The 23,082-nt window shown below is 45.6% G+C and overlaps 1 protein-coding gene across 14 annotated transcripts in view; it reads right to left on the reverse strand.

The window, feature by feature from the left end:
* Window positions 1–22,026, reverse strand: part of LOC118314679 (unconventional myosin-IXAa-like) — a 138,706-nt gene extending 116,680 nt beyond the window's left edge. For 6 of the 14 annotated variants that reach the window (XM_047333554.1, XM_047333552.1, XM_047333547.1 and 3 more), the window contains exon 1: window positions 21,524–22,024. The gene's annotated coding sequence lies outside the window, so the exon portion shown is untranslated. Of the gene's footprint in view, window positions 1–21,523 lie in introns of all 14 variants that reach the window. The other 8 variants (XM_047333558.1, XM_047333556.1, XM_047333553.1 and 5 more) reach the window with 4 other exon arrangements.
* Between the last annotated feature and the right edge of the window lie 1,056 nt (window positions 22,027–23,082).

Raw genomic sequence — 23,082 nt, forward strand, 5'->3', positions numbered from 1 at the left:
TTCACCCGTAATTCAAAACAGCTTCTTTTTTTTCCCACAATGCTACTTTCCACTCCTACCCAGAGGTTTCAGGCTGAGTACTGCTTGAACTAACAGTTCTTCATGCAGAATTTTTGTACTGTAATGAATGGCGGGGCCGTGGCATTTTTTGGGAAGATCAAAGTGCAGTGAATCTGGCCCTAATAATGGCCCTCAAAGTGCTGCACCGCATAAAAAACGACCATGTCACGGCCGACGGGATGCGTGCCGTGCGTGCGTGTGTTTGCACGGAAAGCAGGGGATTAATCTCTCCGATACAGACGCAAAATCTGGTTCGTCGCTGTGCGGGCCTCCACGACGCTTGCTGAGCAGACTTTGTGAAACACGCGGCGCAGTGTGACAGGTGAAGTGACTGTTCCCCCCTGAACACTTGGCCACTTCCTCTCTGCAGGTCTGTCACTTCAGCTCCACGTCAACAACGCGCCACGCCACGCATGTGCATGGACAAAACAGGTCAGCACCTAATGCACGCACTAGAGTGTGTGTGTGTGTGTGTGTGTGTGTGTGTGTGTGTGTGTGTGTGCGTGTGTGTGTGTGTTTGTGTGTGTGTAAAAATACATAAAAGTGGTAGCATTCTTCGTGGAAGGAGCCAAATGGCTTTAAAATGAAGAGGTCCGCAGCGCCTGAAACATGACGCCTGGCTGCTGCACAGCCAGAAAAAAAGGCAAAGGCAAGCAAAACAAGGGCGCCACATGAATGACCAGAGCCATGTCTCTCAAAGAAGAGATGCTGTTTGACAATCAGCAGAGGGAGAGTTGAATTGTACGTCTGCGGCCAAAAGTTTTTGGGCACCGCCTTTGACGGTGGCTCTTGAAGTTTCTGCAGAACAACTGGAATCTGAAATGACACTGTGCCGTCTGCTGGGCCACACAACTCTCTTCTTCCTCACTGGCTTTCTCAGTCGGTTAATGTCTTGATCGCTGATTTTTAAAAAACAATTCCCATGAAGAGACTAAGTCAACCACTGAGAAAAACAGTAAGTAATGTGCGGGTTTTCTTCCAAACAAAGAATATGAATGTGTTGTCACTGAATTGAATCCATGGCTTTGCAGAATAGTCCAATATCCATGTGCTGTCTGGTGATCAGGTCAGAAAATTACATCTGATAAGAGAAAAGGCTCCTTAAATCCAAACTGCAGTAGTTGCTGCATTGTTCTAGAATGAACTACACCGCTGTTGATCACGATGAAGGAACATGTAGCCTATTAAGACTGTGTGGCTCTTCAATGCATTTTCACAGTTATTAGAATATCTGGCTACACGCAGATTACAACAGATGCTGATAAAGACAAAAAAGAAAATGATTCAATTAAAAATAGGCAGTCTATCAATGGGAATAGCAGATGAAGAAGACACAAGGCTCCGGGGTCGACTCCTGTCGCTGTGACTCATGAGCCCGATCGTGGCAACGTGGTGATGAGAAGCGGCGTCATTCAAGTGACGGGGAGAGGAGCCGTCGCGTCCTCCATCGTCAGCAAAGAAGGACAGGGGAAGAGCGAGCGCGGCGGTCAGGGGTCGTCAAGGTCGACCGGGCTCACGACGAATGGCTGACTTCAATTTTGAAACAACTGGTACGGTTCAAGAACATTTCATCATGCAAGTCGGATGTAGAATGCTTTACCGAGCAGAATGGGAGGAGGTGGTATGAATCAGTTCATAGTTCTATGATTAATGGCTGGGTTGACTGTTTACTGTAGTGCAGTAATTCAGGCATCACTTAAAGTATACAGGTCAAATACATTCAATGAAAGACCACAGGAATTTCTAATACCCATGTTTAGTATTATCGCTGTCTGGGCCTTGATCCTGAGGCACAGTTCACGTTTGTAAAAAAAAAAAAATTAAAAAAGGGGGGGGCTTCATCCAAAAAATCGGAGATCACTGGACAAATATAAGAAGAATTTGCCCCCGACCAGATGTCTGCGCTCTGACAAGCTGTGTTTACAGGCTCGTAAACACTTCACCCAAAAGCAGAGGTTGGAGAAGCTCTCGGCCTTGACCTCTGACTCGGCAGCAGCCATGTGCACAAGGTGACTACGTGTTCGACCAGGTCCTGCGGTGCCTTTTTGAAGACAGCTTTATAAAAAAAAAAAAAAATAACAACCTGGGTGTTTCATGAAGGAGAAAGCCATTACTGTAAGTTGGTTACGTGGTGGTACATTGGTAGTACAGTTTCCGAGTAACGTCCGTTTGACATTCTCCGAGGAAAAGCCTGTATTGTTTGCCTCAACCCCACCTATTGTGAGTACCAGACTGTGTGCTTCAGCAAATTCAACCCGGCTGGACACAGTAACAATACAGGGGGCTTTGCTTCTGTACATTGGCAGCCACTCACATCATCTTGTTCCCTGTTTTTCTTTTTGTTTTTTTTTCATCACGGTTCTCAGTTTTCATTGAACCGCATCAGTAAACCCCCCCCCCAGACTCCGAATGCCAAAAGGAAATGAGTCTTCAATTAGATAAAGAGGAAGATGTTTCAAGGTCCTCTTTTTTTTTTTCTGGTGAGACGTGACAAGAGGCAAGGGGAGAACGGGGCACTTTCACTTCCACCTCAAGAGTTTTTCAACCACAGAGCTCCTGTGTTGCGTTCTGCGTTCTGCCTGCTGCACGTGAATCATTTCCTGAGATGGTCAGTTTTAAAAGGATTAGCACATCCTCTTGTGCCTCCGACCGACTCCCGTGTCTCCGAGCTTTTGGGGCAGTAGACACAGAATCGAGAGAAACCCGAGAGCCTGAACACGTGAGGCGGCCTGAAATACCTCAAAGCTTTGTTGACGGGCTGCATTGCTGTCGGGACAGACTGGGGACGGGCCGAAAACAAGAAGAAGAAGAGACGAATGCAACGGCAGGTAATGACCAGGCTCTGCAGGCTGCACAGCTGGTTCAACCCGTCATTACAGCACACACGGGCCTCGTTGGAAATGACACTACCACTGAAGAGAAAGGTACACATAAGCTTAAGTTAAGTCGTCTGAGACAACACAGCCACGAAAAGGTCCGCATTGTTGAATCATGATACCAGTACAGGGGAAAGAATCTGCACATGGAAATCACAAAATGCCTCCAAGGCCCCCCAACTTAAAATATACTCCCGTTTCCCCCAATTGTATTTTGTATTTGCTGCAACTAACAACTATTTACATTATTCATCTGGTTTAATCGAAGGGTCAACAAAATGTTACAAAATAGAAACAAAGTGTCAATTCTAGCTTCTCAAAGCCCAAAGCTACTCAATGAACAGCGATATGAAACAGAATACCACCATTTTTTTCTAGACATAATGACTTGAATTAATTAGCGAGTAGTATAGGCAATTATTGAGATCAACAAACCGATTAATCAACTTATTATTCCAGCTATAATGCAGAGCACAAACAGCCCCACATGAGGTGTTTGGGTGGAGCATGCTGTTTAAGGCACCAGTGGGATGATGAAATACCATTCAGGGAGGCCAGTTATAATAGTCATACATCCAGCAGTTTGAAGGGTTTATCATGAACCAGAACACTGCGCATCCAGTTCTATAAACTATAAGACACCCTTTGCAAAGTTATCGCTGCAGCAATGATTTTATCTTCCAGAGCGATGTACAGAGCGAACGGTGGAAAAACAAAAGCTAAGTCGACGACATAATGTACAAGGAAGCGCAGCACCGTGCCACATGATGCTGACCAGTGTTGCAGAAAACATTGAGCCACGTTCAAAGATTTCTGACAGAAGAAACAAAGGTCCCTGGTTGGAATCACACCAGGGTTTTTAGATGATATGGGTCTTAAACACAACTCCACTCCGATGCACCAAAGCCCTCTGCACCTGCACACTGCTCAGCGTCTGAATACAATCTACAAGAGCCCACTGCCGATATGGATTTTTGGGGGCTGATGCCGATATCAATATTAGGGAGTACAAGACTCCCGATACTGATACATTGGCCGATATATATATATTTATATATGATTCTATGATGTCATTATCAAATGACAAAGAAATGTAATTGAGGCTTGATATTTCCGTTTAACCATTAACTTTATCATAAAAAAAAACAAATAAAAAATGACAAATACAAGCAAATAAATTGAACTTGAATTAAGAAAAAACATTAATTTGACCTAAAGTTGGCCGATAATATCAGTCGGGCTCTAAGCGTACCTGTCACTTGTTTGGTGAGGGAGATTGTAGAGCCCAACCGATATTATCGGGCAACCGATAATATCTGCCAATGCTAGCCTTTCACACACATATCGGTATCGGCCGATATTATCACAGAAACAGTGGAACTAGTGACCGAACTGCGATACTTAATAGTTCATTCTATAACCAAACATGTTGAAGATTACAGTTTGAGGGCTGTACACGACCGAAGCGAGCAGCCGAATGTGGAGCTGATAGCGATTCTCATCCTCTCGCTCTGCGGCCGTGTGATTATGTTATTAAGCGAGGACCCCTGGCACTGAACGCTCCAAAGCGTCCCATCATTGAAAAATGGGTGACGCGCCAAGCGGCAGCGCCGGTGCTCAGTTCGCACCCCGGAGGCTACGAGGGGGAAACACAGAAGGCTCCTTGGCGCATGATGAGTCCAAATAGGCTCATAAATCAAGGTCTTACCTCAACAAGATCAGCGGCGGTGGTTACAGCTACTCACTCCAACCCCAAACATCATCACGCGCAGAAATGAACTCTTACATTCTTACATTCTGTTGCGAGTCCCACTGACAGAAACCAAAGTTGAAGAGATTTGTACAAAAGATTGGACATTATCATGTGTGAAGGTCAAGTGTCGTCCAGGTGCATCGGCAAAATTGTGCTTCCTCAAATCATATAATTATCTCTGTTTTGCCATTAGGGCATTGGGGTAGTGTGGTCATTTACAAGTTCAAGAGAGACAATTTGTTCCCTATATCACACTGACGTCATGTATCATTTCTGATGAGTTGATTTCTTCCTACTGCTTTGATTTTGGTTTCTACTCATCTGGACCTCAGTGCACTGGTTTCATACTTAAGTTGAAAATAATTTGTTTGTCAGAGACTTTGGTTTAAAGGGTTAAATTGAAATGACACTATGCTTCCTGTGCGTGACATGATTTCCTCACACTTAGTTTGCTGCGATGAGAGAAAAAGAAAAATAATGTGCACGGAAAAAAACAGAACCGTGAGATTTTCCTGGTGGGGTATAAGGATTAGGGTTGTTTTTTTTAGTGGTGGATTTACATGCTTCGGTTCTTATGCAGCTGCTTGAACATTGAAAGGAATAGTTCGACATTCTCGAGACTACAAGGAAATAGTCCAAAACATTATCACCTGGAAAACTGTAACTTATTGTTTTTACATTTTGGTTTTTGTACAGATTTAAAATATATATATAATGCATCAGTAAATGAGTTTGGAGGTGCTGGCAGGCAGGTTTTCAGTCTTTGTGCTGCTCCACCTTTATGCTCTGCCTCCAGCTTCATACTTGCCATACATAAATGGTGGTGCTATCAATCTTCTCATATGGCTCTCATCAAGAAAGTGAACGAGATGCTTCCCCAACTATTTCTTAAACATGTGAGAGGAATACCTTCTTTTGTTAAGTAAAGAGTTCTTAGAAATCCATCCATCCATCCATCATCTGTACCGAACAAATCCCATCTGACATTGGGCTAGAGTTCTTACAAATGTATGTTTTACATTCCTCTAATTGATGAATAAAAGAAAATAAAATTGGAATTTGGTATCGGTACTGCAGTTAAAGTAGCCTATAAAATGTGGACTGGTATCAATAGAGCATTCACACAATACCCAGGCGTGAAGATCAGCTGTTCAAGCAGCTCCGCTGAGATGAAGTCGAGAACCCTTCAAAAACATCTCGCTATGCTTTTCCTGAAACCAGACCCAATGATTATCCCTGGTCCTGGGGTTACCATGGCAACAGCCCTGGCTCAGCCACCCTCTCTGCCCTCCAAGTCCAATCCTGTACAGATTAGATATGACCATCACACAGAAGAGCTGAATCCGCTTGAGGATTATATCACAGAAACAGAGACGAGAGGAGTGACACAGTCGCTGTGCTCGGATTCCAGACTGAAGCTGACCCTCCAAACAACTCAGAGGATGTTTTTAAAACCCTCATGTCGCCTGCAGACCAAATGTCTGCTTTCTGTCAGCTCGAGAAATAAAAGACAACTGAAAAAAAGATTCTGTCAGAGGCCAGAGAGAAGAGGAAGAGAAGGGGGGGGGGGGGGGGGGGGGGGGGGGGTGTCAAGTTCCACATATGTGTTTGCCAAATCCCACTGCATGAGGTCAGAGACGCTCGAATGCACATTTAATGCAGTAATGAGGCTTCATGGCCAACAGCTATTTCTGACGAGGACGTTAACATTTCGACGCTTCACATTCACTGTGACAGTTTAAAGAGAGAAGATTTGCAAACGTGACGGAGGCTCCGCCTGCACCATCGGCCACCACTCTGCTTCCTGCAAAGAGGCCCCGAGGGAGGACATGAGCTCTCCGCATGAGTGTGTGTCTGTCAGTGTGTGTGTGTGTGTGTGTGTGTGTGTGTGTGCGTGCGTGCGTGCGTGCATGCGTGCGTGCATGTGTGGAGATATCAATGACGTGGATTAGGTGCACTCCATTTAGTCCTAAGAATGCAGCCATTAGGCCAAACACATCTCCCACAAGGATGAGCCTCAGGGCACATTTAGAAAAAAACTGGGTGTTGCCGAAGGTGCATGCACGCACACACACACACACACACACACACACACACACACACACACACACACACACACACACACACACACACACACACACACACACACACACACACACACACACACACACACAAGCGTTATCATTATCATCATCCTCTTCATGCACAAGTTATACAAAACCATGTTGTCTCGGGCCATTATCGTGAAATCATACACACATACACACACACACACACACACACACACACACACACACACACATAAAGATATATTCTGTGGATTTCCACACACATGGCGACGCAGAATGAATGAATAATACAAAGGACAAGTGTGTGAATCCGTGCTGGGAACAAGAAAGACGAACACACCCTCATCAATAAATCACGTATAGATGGGATCTGGTAATGTAGAGGAAGTCACCATGACGGCCGTGTACAACACGCTGCATTCAAACATGTACGGTGAAGGAGAAAGTCTGCTGCACTGAACTCAGAGACTGATGGAGGCAACTCCCCGTCCCTCTAAATAACTGCGTTAACTTCTTAGATATCTGCCGGCAGAGTCTGTTCTCATTAGCCGAGCGTTTTTCTTCACTCAACCGACCGAGAGCTGAGTGACAAACGCAGACATAGCTCTCTCCACTTCCTTTAAAAAGGTCGACCACAAACTCACACGTGGGGATGAATAGAAAAAACGGAGACGAACGCGGCCACAGCCCTCTGCGCGCTGCGGCAACAACGGCTGATTAGAATGTGATGAAACTTCAAATCGACGACAGACGCGTGTGAACAGAACCCGAAGCCGTCGGGTCCAGGTTTTAGCTCAAGGTTTTTGCCCCGCACGCCCCTAGAAGGTTTCAAGAGTGAAACAATAAGGTACAAAGTTTCTGTACGGTATATAGATATATATATATACATGCATATAGATAAGAGAGAAGGACAGATAGAGAGATAGATAGACCCCACTGAGCTAATTAAACGACACGCACAACAGTTGCAGTACCACACATGTGCTTCACATCTGTAAGGCCTTCTGCAAACATTCCACAAAAGAACACAATTTACATTTTACATTTAAAAAGCAAGGCTGTTAATACAATGAAAAATAAACCACATTTTCAACGTATTGAAACGCACCATTATGTTTATCACTGACATTGAGACCATTTTTAACATTATTCTTAATGTACATGTATTTATCTTCCTCATCATGTTGCCATTCCTTCATTCAATATGTTCCAGGACTATTCTGGCAGTCCGCCATTGTTCCGACCCAAACAATATCCGTCCTCGTCCTGTTACGTTCTGTCTACACGTCGACGTCGTCACATTTCTATTCATTTTTCTTCATCGGAGATTATGTCCAATCTCGCTGTTGAAATTTCTTCACCGGGTCTAATTAATTCGTCGTTGGAACGATTTTCCTACACGGATCATCAAAGTTTCATCTTAAACGCACGCAACGCGTCCAACGCATTGCTGGCAAGACATCACTGCGCAGACCTGGCAACACACGCGCGCGCACGCACGCAAAGACGTCTTGAAAACAAAAGGCACATCTAATCTCTCACACACACACACACACACACACACACACACACACACACACACACACACACACACACACACACACACACACACACACACACACACACACACACACACACACACACACACACACACACACACACACACACACACACACACACACACACACACACACACACCAGGAGATCTAGACATGCGGCGCAGACACCGCCTCCCCTCCCCCCTTCTCTTCCCTTTTCCTCCGTCCAGCCACCAAATCCACTTAGGGGCCTGTGTGCGACTCGCTGATTGTTTTCTCTCGGGCGGCAGCTGCTCTGTCTCGACCACCTAATCAAGCGTCAGTCAGGCAGAGGTGGACCGGAGAGGAGGGAGCTTCAGATTTCCTCCGGTAATGAACCGATCCAGCTTCTCGCGATCGTTCACTTCACACGCGAGTGTAACGGAGACAGAGTTATAAGCGAGGAACCATTGCATTTTTGGTAAATAACACACGTCTGTTGTAATCTAATTATTCAAATGTTCCAAAGCTTGAATTCGGCCCTCTTCTGGTGCTTCTTCAGTCGACACACAACCCTGACAAATCATTGTGTGAAACCTCTTAAGTCTCCAAATTCCATCCATGCAGCATGCCAAGATTCCCATCACGGCAACAGCTGCTGACACCGAATTGGATCAGACTTTTTCCACACTAACGGTACTACAGGCCCTATATTCCTGTTTTTAAGCAAAATAAAATATGTGAGGCAAATACGGTCCATATCTCATCTACTCACTCTGACCATGATTATGACTGTAACCGAGGAGTTTGAGAACAGTAACCTTTTTATTATGGGTTGTGGGTGTGTCTGTTGACAGATTAAAGGTCCAGGAAAATTCTGCCCTGTTTTAAATCACAGTACGTCTGGGCTGAAACAGGAGGATTTGAACTAATCAGAGATGATTACGCGGACTATGTTTTGCTGCTATGACCTTGTGTTTTCATTGAAACACCCCAGGTGCACACAGGAAGTGACACGTGTGGTTTAGTAATGATGCATGGGGGCTTTCACAGAGGAGATGAGGAGGCAGTTCACACAGCAAAGAAACAGACAAGACATGATGAGACAATTCCGTTGACAGACCGCAACGCAGGGCCGACGCTCGTTTCCAGAAGTCAACACTATGCAGAGCCGTTTAGAAAGTGAAAATTGTCCAAAGCCACTGTTAGGGACGACGGAGCAGATCAGTGGACCAAGAAAAAAGATGTTGATTCTTTATTTTGTAAATCAAATGTATTTGAGCTTCCGACTGTTGCTTTGACAGAACATAAAATAAAAATAAAACTGATTCATTGATCGTGAAAATTATCTCTTGTTGCAGCCCTACGTCTGATGAATACTAACACTTGTAAAAGTTGTTAAAGTAACTCTAACCTTTGCTGAACAGTCGGCATAAATTACAAATCCAGCAAAATTTTAAATTCTACTTTTAGCACAACAAGGGTCATAAAATCAGCAAACTAACTCATTGTTCCAGATTATACATCAGTATCTATCTGAAGTTTGTTCACATTAGCCTGCATAAGCTACTGATCACCCGACCAAGTAATGCTGTAACTTGATAATTTGAAAATGATCAGTGAAATGAATGGGCATAAGTTTATAGTGTGTGTGTGTGTGTGTGTGTGTGTGTGTGTGTGTGTGTGTGTGTGTGTGTGTGTGTGTGTGTGTGTGTGTGTGTGTGTGTGTGTGTGTGCACAGAGTGTGTCATGACTCACGGAGCCTTCATTCACACCCATGTAGACACAGTGGTGAGAGCTTTCACACACTGCTCAGACTAAATTAAAACCCCACTGTGCTCACCTTGACCTGAGCTTTTGGACACACAACAGACACACACACACACACTAACTGTCACCGATCCACCCTCACCCTCGTCTGCACACACTCTCCCTGCTGAGGCTTTTCAGCGCCGTGACAACAGCCAACTACTGTACATCGCAGCTACCCAGGAGCCACGAGCCAATTGCCCGCTTCCCTTCGTTCACGTCGGGCCAATGAGAGCGCTCTCTCGTTTTACATGAGCAGCTTTCATTAGTGCTCCAGATGACACTGTGGTGCTGCTGCCGCTCTGTTCATCTTATTGTACCAAAGAGCTTCTGCTTCCACAAAGGAAACAGAGCGTTCAGAACGTTTCCCAAAAAATGATGAGCGGAAGCTCCTTATTTATCTTCTATATGTCCACTGTACATGCCGAACTGTCCCTTTCTCCAATCAGTTTTCCTTGTTCCTGGCTGTGCAGGTGTATATGATAATTTTCCTTACTGATCAATCTACCCATTATTTTCTCAATTAATTGATTTGACCTTTGCGAAGCTTCACCCTGTGAAATTGGAACTATTTATTGACCGACTGTTGCCATTTCATACCCTGTTGCTCGAATCGATTAAAATACTTAATTTCAGCATGAGTTGATCCTGGTTTGACTTGAGAAAAATTCACCCAGAGTATTTTCAATAGCATTCAAATATTTCAAGCTGCCCACTGATGTCAAGTAAAGGAATTGTCTCAACTAACATGAGGCCAGCCAGTGAATACATCAAATTTCTTAAGGAAGACGAGAGGGAACAAAAAATTCCACAGCCAAACATATTACAGAATTAAGAGAAATATAACAAGAATCTTTCTTACCTGCTGGTTCTGAGTTACTAAATATAGTAAAAAAAACACCTTTGTGGAGCAAGGACCCTTGTCGTTACCAACTAACTGCTTATTCCAGAGCAAGTGAGTGAGTCTGGCTCCTATGGCAACTGCTGCCTGTCAGGGAAAGCTGAAGAGGTATGAATGAATGAATGAATGAATGAATGAATGATGTTACCATGTCAGTGCGGCTATATGCATCTCTAACCAGGAGTATTTATAGAGTCTTTTACAATGGTTTGTGTGTGTGTGTGTGTGTGTGTGTGTGTGTGTGTGTGTGTGAGCTGACTACTTCATTACCTGCGGCTGCAGATCTTTATTGTTATCGTTTGTGTCCATGGAGCAAAACAAGACAGACATCAGCTAATGAGGATCCTAATAGAGAATAAAGAACAATGCTGACTGTTGCTGAGCTGCTTCAGGGCTGCAACTACTGATGACTGTCGACATTAATTAATCTGTTCATAATTATACTAATTTATTTATCTATTTCCTAATTTAAAAAGATGTCCAGGAAAAATGTGTGTCTTCGGATGTCTTGTTTTGCTCGACCTACAAACCCGAACCCAAAGATAATCAATTTATAAACATCAAAAAAGAGGAGAGAAGCAAAATCTTAATAGTTGAGGAGCCGGAAAAACAATAAATGTCCATCATTTTTGCTTGATGAACATCCTAAATAATGGATCAAATATCAAATAGTTGACAAGGATTTTTCTGTTGATTGACTAATCGGTTAATCGACTAATCGTTTCTGCTGTGTGACATGTCACATGACTCTATATTAAACAAAGTATTTGACCACATGTGCATGGAACTTCCAAACCTCCATTAAATCGCCTGCTTCACACAACACAGCACAGTGAAGGGCAATGACAAGAGGAGCCACGTGCGAGGTCTGAGCCTGCATCGTCCGACGGGCACAAAATGTTCCTTTGAGCCGCTGAACCACCGTCTCCCACCTGCTATGTTCGCATCGTGGCGTCCCAGTTTAGAGTGGAGTAGCAAAGTGGGACAGACGGCAGGACGACCTTGGCGGAATGACTAAGCTTTTAGGGCCAGAGAGGGGGAAAAAAGAGAAGTGCGGAGGGGAGGAGAGACATGCAAGAAAGCATGAACAAAAGGAAGAGGATGATAAAGAGACAGATTTTTTTTCAGAACAGATGTCGGTAACATATTTAATATGTTCCTCCTCTGGACAGAGGACACAACTAATGATTAGTTTCATTTCCAAACAGGAGCCCAAAGCCCACAGACAATGTCACAATGAGGCAGTCCGAAACCTCTTAAATGTAAAGACCCTGAACAATTGAATTTTCTTTTTTCCTTGAAAATGGAAAAATCAAACCAGTTACCGAACAAGTTCGACCTTAAGACATACGATGTAAGACTTAATTTTCCCTTCATGGAGCGTCACGTGGCCGGGCTGCTACGAAGAATAGAACTGTAAGAAAAAAATCCCTGGTTTCCCTTCGCCTTCGCTGCATGTCACGCCCCTTCTCACTGTGCCACACACATTGATCGAAGAGCATTTAGGCAACACCTGAAGATGCATTCGACGCTTTTAAATCCTACGGGAACATTTTGGTCGGTACACGCAGAAAACTATTAAGGATTTATGCACACGCACGCCGGCTAATGAACAAGATGTATTGCAGCAGAGGAGTGGAGGACAGTAACACAGACCGATCGGACTTGACTCGGTGCTTCATCAAACTGAGTGTGCCACACCCGAGTCCTCTGGCCGCAGACTGCTTTGTTCTGGCTGTGGCCACACACACAACACACACACAACACGCACACACACACACACACACACACACACACACATACACGCGCCCGGACGCACACAGCCAGCAGCATATTGGAACAAAGCACTAATAGAGAGTAGGTCACATGCTTGTCTTGCAAGTCTGTTATACTGTGCATGCGCTGTATTCAAATTCCTCTCTCGTGTGTGTGTGTGTGTGTGTCTCTGCTGCCAGTGCTCTTCATGCCGTCATTTGGCCACGACTCCCGACCCGCAGCCCGGTCACCGGTTACACTAACCAGACGCTGCTGCTCGCGGACAAAACTGACAGCGCGGACGGCACAAATAAGCGACAGGCCACTTATTAGAGACGGTAATTCGGCTCTCGGGGAAGTGACACGAGCGCAGCCTCGTACAGTAGGTCTGCAGGCCTCCCTGTCAAAAATGTTTACCGGGCTGAACCGCAGACGCTGGCGAGACGTGACATTATCGGCTGCCTCTGAACCCCAAAATGACACGGTGCTAATTGCAGAGGGGCGGGAGTTTTTCTTACGGCTCGATCAAACCCTCCCGGGCAGAGTCTGGCTGGCTTTTCGCGGGAGTGGCTGTGGCTGAGCTAGATCTGTCAATCCGAAAGAAGAAGAAAAAAAAAGCGGCTCCATCAGTGGGACGGACGGCGCGAGCGTCAGCATCAGCAGCTGAAACGCATGCGGACCGGGAGCTGATGCTGACCGCCTGAACTCACTGAAAGACTCTAGTGAGAGCTCAGGCGTCGGGGCTGGTCTCTGGAGGTTTTACGTCCCATTTTCCCACCAGCCAACACAAATCACAGCTGATGTCAGCATCACATCAACTCGCACTGGAACAAATAGGAGTGAGATATTCCGGTACTTGTGCGTCGCATCCTCTGAGCCTCCTGCTTGTTTTCTGTGGGCCCCTCCAAACTGACGACCTGCGGTGGGGCTCATGGTTTGCCTTCCGGCCGCGCTCAGCTGCTCGACTCATGGTCTAGATACAATAAAAAGCACTATCCTGAGTTGGTGGACAAAGTGATTGATGTGATGGTTTATTGATCGCTGCGGGGACATTCCCTCTGCTCGCTCCAGTATGCAGCCCTCTGACTGCAGGGTCAGATGCAACACAAGTGACCTGGAGGCTTTCGCGGATTCAGAGAACTGATCAAAGACAGTTGAGCAGAGCAGATGACTGCCGCAGTTAATGCTCGGGACAGAGGTCGGATGGATCATGCGGACGGGCCCTGTGAACAGCAAACCACCCAGAAGTGGACACGGAGAGGGAGATAAACCGAGCAGGCGTCAAGGCAAAATTGTTATTTCATACACTTAGGGGCTTTTGGCCGTAATTCATATTCACAACTAGACCGTTGCACACATCAATTTGAACCCATGAGTTGTGCAAGCAAAAAGTTTTCAATGTTAGAGCCTTGTGAGTGCTATTTAAAAACCCATCTGATTGTCCAGCCACTTCTTTGTAGAGATACAGATACAGTAGAATAGGATGGATTACACTTTAAAGCTTCTAAACAATAGTTGTATTAAGAATTGATAAGACGGCTGTGCAATACAGTGAAAGTGGTTGCTCACCATGATCAAACCACGGGTAAATATCACCTGATCCATCACCTGATCATCTAAAAAAGCCAGTCAGGAGATGGTGTGACCAGAAACACATAACTAGTGCTGAAGTTCATCTGTGTCTGCCGGATGTGTGAATAAATAGGCAACTGTCTCCAAAGATGTTCGTGTGTCAACCTAAGAGATGAGGAAACGTCAATGTTCTGTTTGTAGCTTTTGTTCTGCTTCTTCCCCTGAGGGAAGACAGATTTTGGTTTAATATAAAACATTGTCATGTTTTACTAAAGGACATCAACAAAAACCAATATGAAAACATGACTGTGTCTATCCGTACAGTCGTGGCACAAACCCTCCATCAGCTGCAACTTTCACCCACTAAAATTATAAACTACCAACACATATTACAAACTAATAACTTCTGCCAGGGAGTAAAGGTCGAAACGCTAAACATGAGCTGAGCTGGGTCTGTTCCAAGATCACAAATATGGCTCAAAGCAATGCAACGCCGGCAGAAGATGTGGGCCGTTCATACAGAAGTTTTGAACATTTGTGACAGCATCGGCTGCTACGCATTGGGAATGAGACTTGGCTCTGCAGCCCTGCGCCCCAACTAAGTTCGACAAACTTTAATAAGCACCACAGCTACGTTACAGGGGAAACTGAGAAACTGTATAACGTCACAGCCAGTCGAGAGCCAATCGCAATCAATCTTGATTCCTGCGGAATTGTTTACAAGTTTCCCTTTTTATGCTTAAACTATAAAGCTGGTTGTTCTCCTGCTTCCCAGTCCTCTACAATGAGCCTTTAATGAGTTACGAGACATCCAATACAACAATGTGTGGGAACAAAGAGGCGACACTGTCGGTGTGTGGAGCGGCCGCGGACGTGTCACAAATCCACTGTCCTGCCGACAGAAGTACAAATTCAAGAGAGGTCAGGTACGACTTCACATCCATAAGTGGAAAACACCGTTGATTAGAAGATCTCAGCGATGACTTCAGTTAGTACCATGTTCTCATAATGAAAAGAAATGAGGAACTAAATTACTAAATTTAGGCCAAAATGTTATTTTGACATCCCATGGCTGCAATGCCCAGAGGCATAGCTCTAATTTCCAATGAGAGGGCCCGGCCGTCCAGTGCACTGTTTGAACGGAGTCCTTCGACATGCATTAATCCCTACACCCCTTCTCTACATCCTGCCTGTTCCCCCGTCAAACTCTCTCCCCCCCCCCGTCTTTATCTCTAACCAGCCGAGCAGGACGGAGGAGAGCGTGGAGGCGCTGCCGGCTGCTCGTCGCCCGCGGCAGTGCCAGGGGACAGATCCATGCCCTCACCGGCTGCCGCCTGCCGCGAGAGAAACTACCAAGTGCACCGATTGTCTGTCACACTAACTTCTGCGACGGCACCAACACACGCTTTATTTGCACAAGGAGAGTTCTCCCCTAAATGGTGTTCATGCCTTAAGCGGTGACAGCCATGGTACGAGGTTAAATGAATAATACAGAGGGATGTGAGGAGCGATAATGGATGCAGAAATTCAGCGCGGGTTTGGCTTTGAACAGCTGAAAGAACAACAGACAGCAGCGGCCCTGCTAAGAACCGAGCCGCGCTGGAATCAAAAAGGACGTCTGCTATCGTGCAAACAGTCTGCGCCAGTGACACGCACACATTGTGCGGCAGCGACTGCTTTTGAGGAAACGGTGATATTAATATCATCGGACAGCTGCACAGGAGAGAAGTAGGATTGTCTTATTTTCTTTTTGGAGTGCTTTGTATGTAAAACGGAATAAGGAAAATGTGTTCGCGGATTAACCTCGTCTCTGAATGAAGGCCTTAAAAAGGAGAAAAGGTGTCTCTGGTTCTCTAAAGGTGACAGGTGTCTTGTTTTGGTCTGCGGCCGACATGGCGGACTCCACTTAAACACTTAAAGACTCTCGTCTGAGACCATAAACACTGTGACGAATCACTTTCAGTCTTCATGTCACATGACTGTCGCAGGGGTCAGCGGGTCGGCCGGCAGCCTCAACTAGCAGCGTAAACTAAATCAATACGATTGGACAGCGGCACAAGAGAGAGAGGTAGGATTTCTCACAGGCTGTCAAGTCTCTTTAAGTGTTATACCCTTTCAAGAATATATAAAACCGAGCGAAGGAAAATGTTTTAGCCCCCGCTATGGACGAAAGGCTTTAAAAGGGAAAATATGTCACTTGGACATTTTAAAGACTCCGTCCGTCATAAGCAGAGGTGTGTCGGCGGTCACGTTCCCACTGAACGTCGGCATCCATAAAGTGTGTTGGATCCTCTGCAGATGTTAAAATGTCAGATTCCAGTGCAGATGTGTGCACGTGTCGGCCATTACTAACTGTGACTAAGACGAAACAACCGCTGTCCACGCACGATATATATTTGGAATTTCTGGGGGCTTTCACTTTTGAATAAGCCTCGGTGATTTCTGAACACAGCGGAACACTGTTGTTTTTATCAAAAGTAACACAAATGGGAGTAAATAGTGAATTTAGTTGGGACTACATTCAGCTGTGGATTAAAACACATATGGTCCTCTACAGTGACCATTTACTGCAGCAAGACGAAATGAAACACTACGTTAGCCGGATTAGAAACTGGGGCTAATGTGTGTGTTAAGGTGTGGGTGGCACAGAGGAATAAAATATAGATTTTCAGGCATTGAAATACACAGACAATACTTGTTTGTGGGAGAGAATTTTTAAAAAGTTAGTTGTAGGATTCAGGATTTAGTAGGATCTGCTGACGGTGAGAACATAGAGAATATCATCAGATTTATCCTTTAATCCCTAAATTCCTGTATCTGAAAAGTGATTAGTAAATGTCACGTATTAGTGTCAATCAAAGCCAAAGAGTGAATGTACTTAAAAGGTTCATAGACGTACATGTATAACAAAACTACAGTCATGAATGCATTGAAGAATAGGAGGATGTGCCATACTGACAGGGGCCTCAGTGGTCCACAATGCACTGCAGCTACATTGACTGACTATTCTTGAATGAGGGCTGGAAAAAAAAAATCTCACAATCTACACAGGGAACAACTGAAAATTAAATTGAATACTCCACAGATTAATAATATCACAGTGTACTTCCTTTGATTCAAAATATTGACCTTTCCACTGCAGCTCCACAATGTTAAAAAAAAAAAGGTGCAAAGGAGATGTATTATAAAACAAAATACTGTGATATTTATCCTGAAAAAAAGGGAGATTTGATCCATGAAAAACAAAAACAACAAAAACGCTATTCTGGGCTCCCGTCAAACTTTGACCTCAAACCTGACAGAGGCCAGTGGCAACAATGGAAACCTGACTACTTTACTGAAGTATCTTCTCAAGTCTCCTCTGGTCTGTGTAAGGACAAAGACAAATGCTGTTTGAGGTGCCACGCGCACGCACGCACACACAAACCAGAGCAAAAGACTATAAATACACCTGGTTAGAGATGCATATAGCCGCACTGACATGGTAACATTGACCTCATCCTGGTATTGTTTTACATGAAGCCTTGAGCACTGCTGCAGCAGCAGCAGCAGCAGCAGCAGCAGGTCCGAACGGGATTTGACAGCTCGAGCACGGACACTGGGATCCAGTGACAAGCAGCTCCGCGCAACAAAACCATTTGGTGTGTAAACCCATCAGTTCAAAAGCAGGAATGCGGGTCAGTGGGTGTGGTTGAGGCAAATGATTTTCAGTGGGTTTACAGTGGATGGGCGCTTTGGCTCCTCCCTAAACCTGCTGATGAGCTTATCTCCGTGATCTAATACCGACATCCACATCAGCGCGGAGCCGGCAGATTGTGATGAACCCTTGAGAAACGACTGGATGTCGGGGAACATGAAACAAGGTCAAACATGAGATGATTTAGACCAGAAGCCAATGATCAACTGTACAAATGACTCAATAGAAATGTCCTTGATTTTCCTCACACAGGGATAAGTCGGTAATCCTCAGGTGAATCTCAGTATTATCATGTCACCAGGCTTGACAGGTTTCATTCCTCCTGGTCAATATTAACTGCCGTTTCAAATCTGTCCCCTAGAAATGATGTTTACTGTTATTCGCAACAGAAAATATAAGTCGGTTGTGGCGTCAGAGCAAAGCAAACCAACCGCAGGATGCTGTAACACGAGATGTGTGATTTTTGCATGAATCCAAGAGCTAAACCACCATTACATCGTTCTGTTGATTGCCAACTATCTTATTTTTAGGGCGGCCTATGAGTTTATGTACAATCATTTGGCAACTGCACGCGTGTCATCATGAGGGAACAGAATAAAACAGCAATACCACATTTGGGAGATTCTCATTTAAAACATTTTGAGAACCCTCCCTAACTATATACCCCAAAAATATAAAACAACTTCTTTCCAACTTGTTTACATGTGTTTGTCATTAGTAGACTATGTCTATGAGACTCTAAGACTATGAGGAAACTGAACTTCTCCCACCCTCTGACCTGCTCAGTCCAAACAATCCAGCCGAATAAAACCGACCAACCTAAAAACTGGCTTTTCATAAATGTGAAGAGCATTCATATCATTTCCGCAAGCACTCAAGCCGTTAAATGTCAATTTCCAATCAAATCTCAGAGGAGAGGCTCCGTACATGAATGCAGCCTTGTTTCTCCTCCTGTTCATAAATACTGGATGAACAGCTGACGGCAGAATGGAACCTGGAGGTTGAGACGGACATTATTTTTAGCAGAGTCTTTAAACAGTTATCTTAAAAAAAAAGGAAAAAGGATTAGTGGCCTCAACTTTAGCTTTGTATGTGATTATTATTATTGTGATGGGAGGGAACTAGTCACAATGGATGCTCTTCTTCTGTCACATGTTTTTGAAAAAAGATCAAGGAATTTCTGAGCTGCTTTTAAGCTGCTGTGCCGCGTTCACGGGAACATTCGCCGGGCAGCTGGAGCTGCCAGAGCAATGTTTTCAGCCAATGCTCTCGAGAACTTTGCCACTTACATAATAAACTGAATGAAATGTTAATGTCAGGCAACGTTGACATCGCGAAACAAGGGAATTCTGTTTTCCGACTGAACCATGCAAGCGGACCGTGCATTCGTCTGTCCTGGCATTTCAACACAAATGCACCTGTGAGCACTGACTCTATCTCTTTTTCCGCCACAGGGCCGGCAGACGCTCGTCACACGCGCGCACACACGCAGCTCCCCGGTGCTGCTGCCCAACACGAGCACTTCAGAGCCAGAGGAGGAGGGTGGGTGGGTCTCCTCTTGGAGCTTCTGGGCTCGTGGACAGAGACCTCGGGGGCACTGGTGGTTTGGTCTGGTCTGGTCTGACTGAGGCCACGTGGGCCTGTTTCAACATGTCAGCCGGATTGAAACAACCTCACTTCAGCCCACGCTGACGCCCGAGTCACAAAACCCACCTCGGTTTGTTGCTGTTACTGGGCCGATTATTTTCTCAGTTTCTCAATGTGTGGTGACAACAGTGATGTCATCTAGGGGTCTCCCGCGACATAAGATGAAGTCTTTCAATGTCTTGTTTTGTTCAAACCAGCAGTTCAAAACCCAAAGATATTCCTTTTAACAGCATCAATGATGAAGAAAAGCAAATATTCTACACATTTGAGAAGCGGGAACCACAACAGTTTGGTATTTTTCTTAAAAAAATGACTACAAATTATAAATTATTGAGGAAATATACTAATTTCCCCTCCATAAGGTTGCCAAAGGTATAGATTGGGTTCAAAGGTTTTGGTCATTTATGTTCTAGTGCTGCACCTTCAATCTGATCAATCTAGTTGTTCTGTTTTAAAGCTTCCATATACATAAAAAAATAAAGGTGGCATCTCTTTATATAAATACTATATAATCACAGCTGACGTGTTGTCACTCGGATTAACCACAAGAGCCCCAACTAACCACTCGTCTTCTGATCCTCCGCCGATTATGTCTCAGCGAATCGGTTAATTGTCAGGTCAGAAAACTGACATGTAACATCACAGCCATGCCCATGGGTTGACATCTTAGTCCAGAGAAAACAGTCTAAAAAACCAAACGAATGTAGGTTGACAATCGTACACGACTGAGGAAACCATGCAGCCAATGTTAACACCGGAGAGGCTAAAAAACAATTGTTACTTTAAAAATGACTTTATTTTGGTCAAATCGACTAAATGGGGAACCAACCGACCCTTTGTTTCAGCTCTGGACTGAGCATAGTCAGAGAAGCTGCACATTTCCCCCTTGGACAATGGGTCTTTCATTCTCTTCTGCCACGGGATTGTTTGGTTGGTTGTTGTCACCAACAGGGTGTCATACAATATGCAGCAGCTTTCACCATACTGTGCATGAGCCTCATCCATATAGCAATATGAATATGAGGACCAGAAGCACTCAGCTGCTGACCACGCCAGTGTCACAGCGGGAAAAAAAAAAAAATTAAAAGCCTCAGCCATGCGCCGTCAGGCAGCAGGGGTCTGATGTAAGCAGCCTGATGACGACAAATGTCACATCCGTCCGTCACAGATCCTCTCAACACCCTCCTGCTGCAGGAGAGTCGACGACACACACACACACACACACACACACACACAAGGATCCACGCAGAGCTCCGGCCTCCCCACCCCTGCATGCGACAAGGACCCCAACCAGCTCCGCCTGGCTCGGGATGGATCGAGCTCCAGATCCATTTATACCAGTGCGTCACGATTATTACTGCTGCTGCTGCTGCTGCTGCTGCACTGGACTCCACACACACACACACACACACACACACACGCACTGCAAAACAGATGTGGCGCCCGGCGCGACAACACCAGGCAGCACACATCTGCAACGGCACATTTACGCATTATGTAAGAAAAGCGGCGTGACATTCATCCGAGGGGTGATGTGAGGAGCAGGAGGAGGAGGAGGAGGAGGAGGAGGGGGCCCTGGGAGCCCGGAGCCCTGCTCCCCTCGTCCTGACCATGTCGATTCATTACTGTCACGATCATACACGCTATATGAGCTCTGGTGCGGGGGGGCGGGGGGGCTGCAGCCGATGCGCTGACAGTGAGACGGACAAGACCCGCGGCGAGGAGGTCTGACGTTGCCCCACTCCGAGCTCCGTGACAGGCAGCAGAACCTGAAGGCGTGTGTGTGTGTGTGTGAGAGAGAGTGTGAGTGTGTGTGTGTGTGTGTGTGTGTGTGTGTGTACTGACTGACTGACAGACACGAGCTCACCTCCTCCACTGCGCCTTCAGTCCGCCGCTCCGTTAACCTCCTCCGCTACGTGAAACCTTTTCTTCTTCTTCTTCTTCTTCTTCTTCTTCTTCTTCTCCTCCTTCTTCCTCCTCCTCCTCTCCCGGACGCGGACGAGGACGAGGACGAGGAAGAGGCAGGCGAGCCGCCTCGCGCCTCCTGTCCCCAAAAAAAAAACCGGGGCTGGTTTTTTTTCTAGCGCAGGAAAACGCTGTCGTGCGTAAAAAGGTCCGCTCCACGTATCCGGCCGCTCAGACCTCCAGACGGAGCGCGGACACGGTCCGGTCGTTGTGTTGTTGTTGTTGTTGTTGTTGTCGTCGTCTCTCTTCTCTCTCGGTGTGTCCGCCGTAGTCCGTCCGCAGAGCTTCTGTGTGGAGTCCTCCCGTCACGTCGCCCTCCTCCCACAGCTCCTCTCTCTCTCTCTCTCTCTCTCTCTCTCTCTCGCTTCCCGTTTTCTCCTCGTCTACCGCGCCGCGCGTGCACTCGCACGCGTGCACTCGCGCCGCGCGCCCACGCCTGCCGTAGGATGCAGGTGGTGGGAGCGAGCCGGGTGGGGGGGGGGGGGGGTTGCGATTCGGGAGGTGGCAACTCAATTTGGAGGATTTTTCAATTTAGAGGTTTGATAACAGGCAGGGTCGCTCGGCACGTGACTGACGCGGCGGTGGGGGGGGGGGGGGGGGGGGGGGGGTGTGGCCTCAAGTGTGGACGCCCCCACCCACCCACTCGCCTTCTTCGCCACGACTTCAGATGGACATTGCACTGACTTACCTTCATTTATTGGAGACTTATCCTTACCTCAGCCCTTCACTACCACTTCCCTAACCCTAACCAACGCTGCCCTCATCATTATGGATGATCATAATAACAGTCCTCATAATATGTCAATGTAGACAGACTGGGATCTGCATATTATTTTTTTTTGTTAAATTCAGGATTCTACATACACAACAATCAGTTTCATTAGCTATTTGGAAAAGAAAGGAAAGGGGAGCACAAGAAGGCCACAAAATCCTTTCAAACTATATCAAGGTGCTATCCGAGCGATATAGAAAATGTATCTGATTTAGTGTCATACTGCACTTTTCACACTCATATTAACCTAAAGACATTTAGTTACTACCTTTAAAAACTTTGAAAAACCAAGAGAAACTTGTTAAATTGCTTGAAGCATGCTTAATTTACATTAAGGTGTACATGGAAGTATGTTGAACATTATGGTTAATGTTTGTCTTCTGGTTTTTGTATATGCTACTCAGAGACGGTGCATAGCATAATTCTGTATGGGAAATGGGCCAAATGTTTGATATGCCATGTAGATTAAAAAAGAAACATGTACAGGTCTCTACGCTGCGCAACATGACTAATGTGGATTTAATTAGAACTGCTGTCGGGGACGCTGTTACCAAGAGATGATTCATTTTTAAACTTTAAGGTAGACGGGACGGTTTGATATCTGCTTGATGACCTGTTCCATTCACGACGTGTTCTGAGACATCTCACCTGATGTTGTTTTTATTGATGAAAACCTAAGAGAAGGTTTA

The sequence above is a fragment of the Scophthalmus maximus genome, chromosome 7 (genome assembly GCF_022379125.1).
Source record: "Scophthalmus maximus strain ysfricsl-2021 chromosome 7, ASM2237912v1, whole genome shotgun sequence".
Lineage (NCBI taxonomy): Eukaryota > Metazoa > Chordata > Actinopteri > Pleuronectiformes > Scophthalmidae > Scophthalmus > Scophthalmus maximus.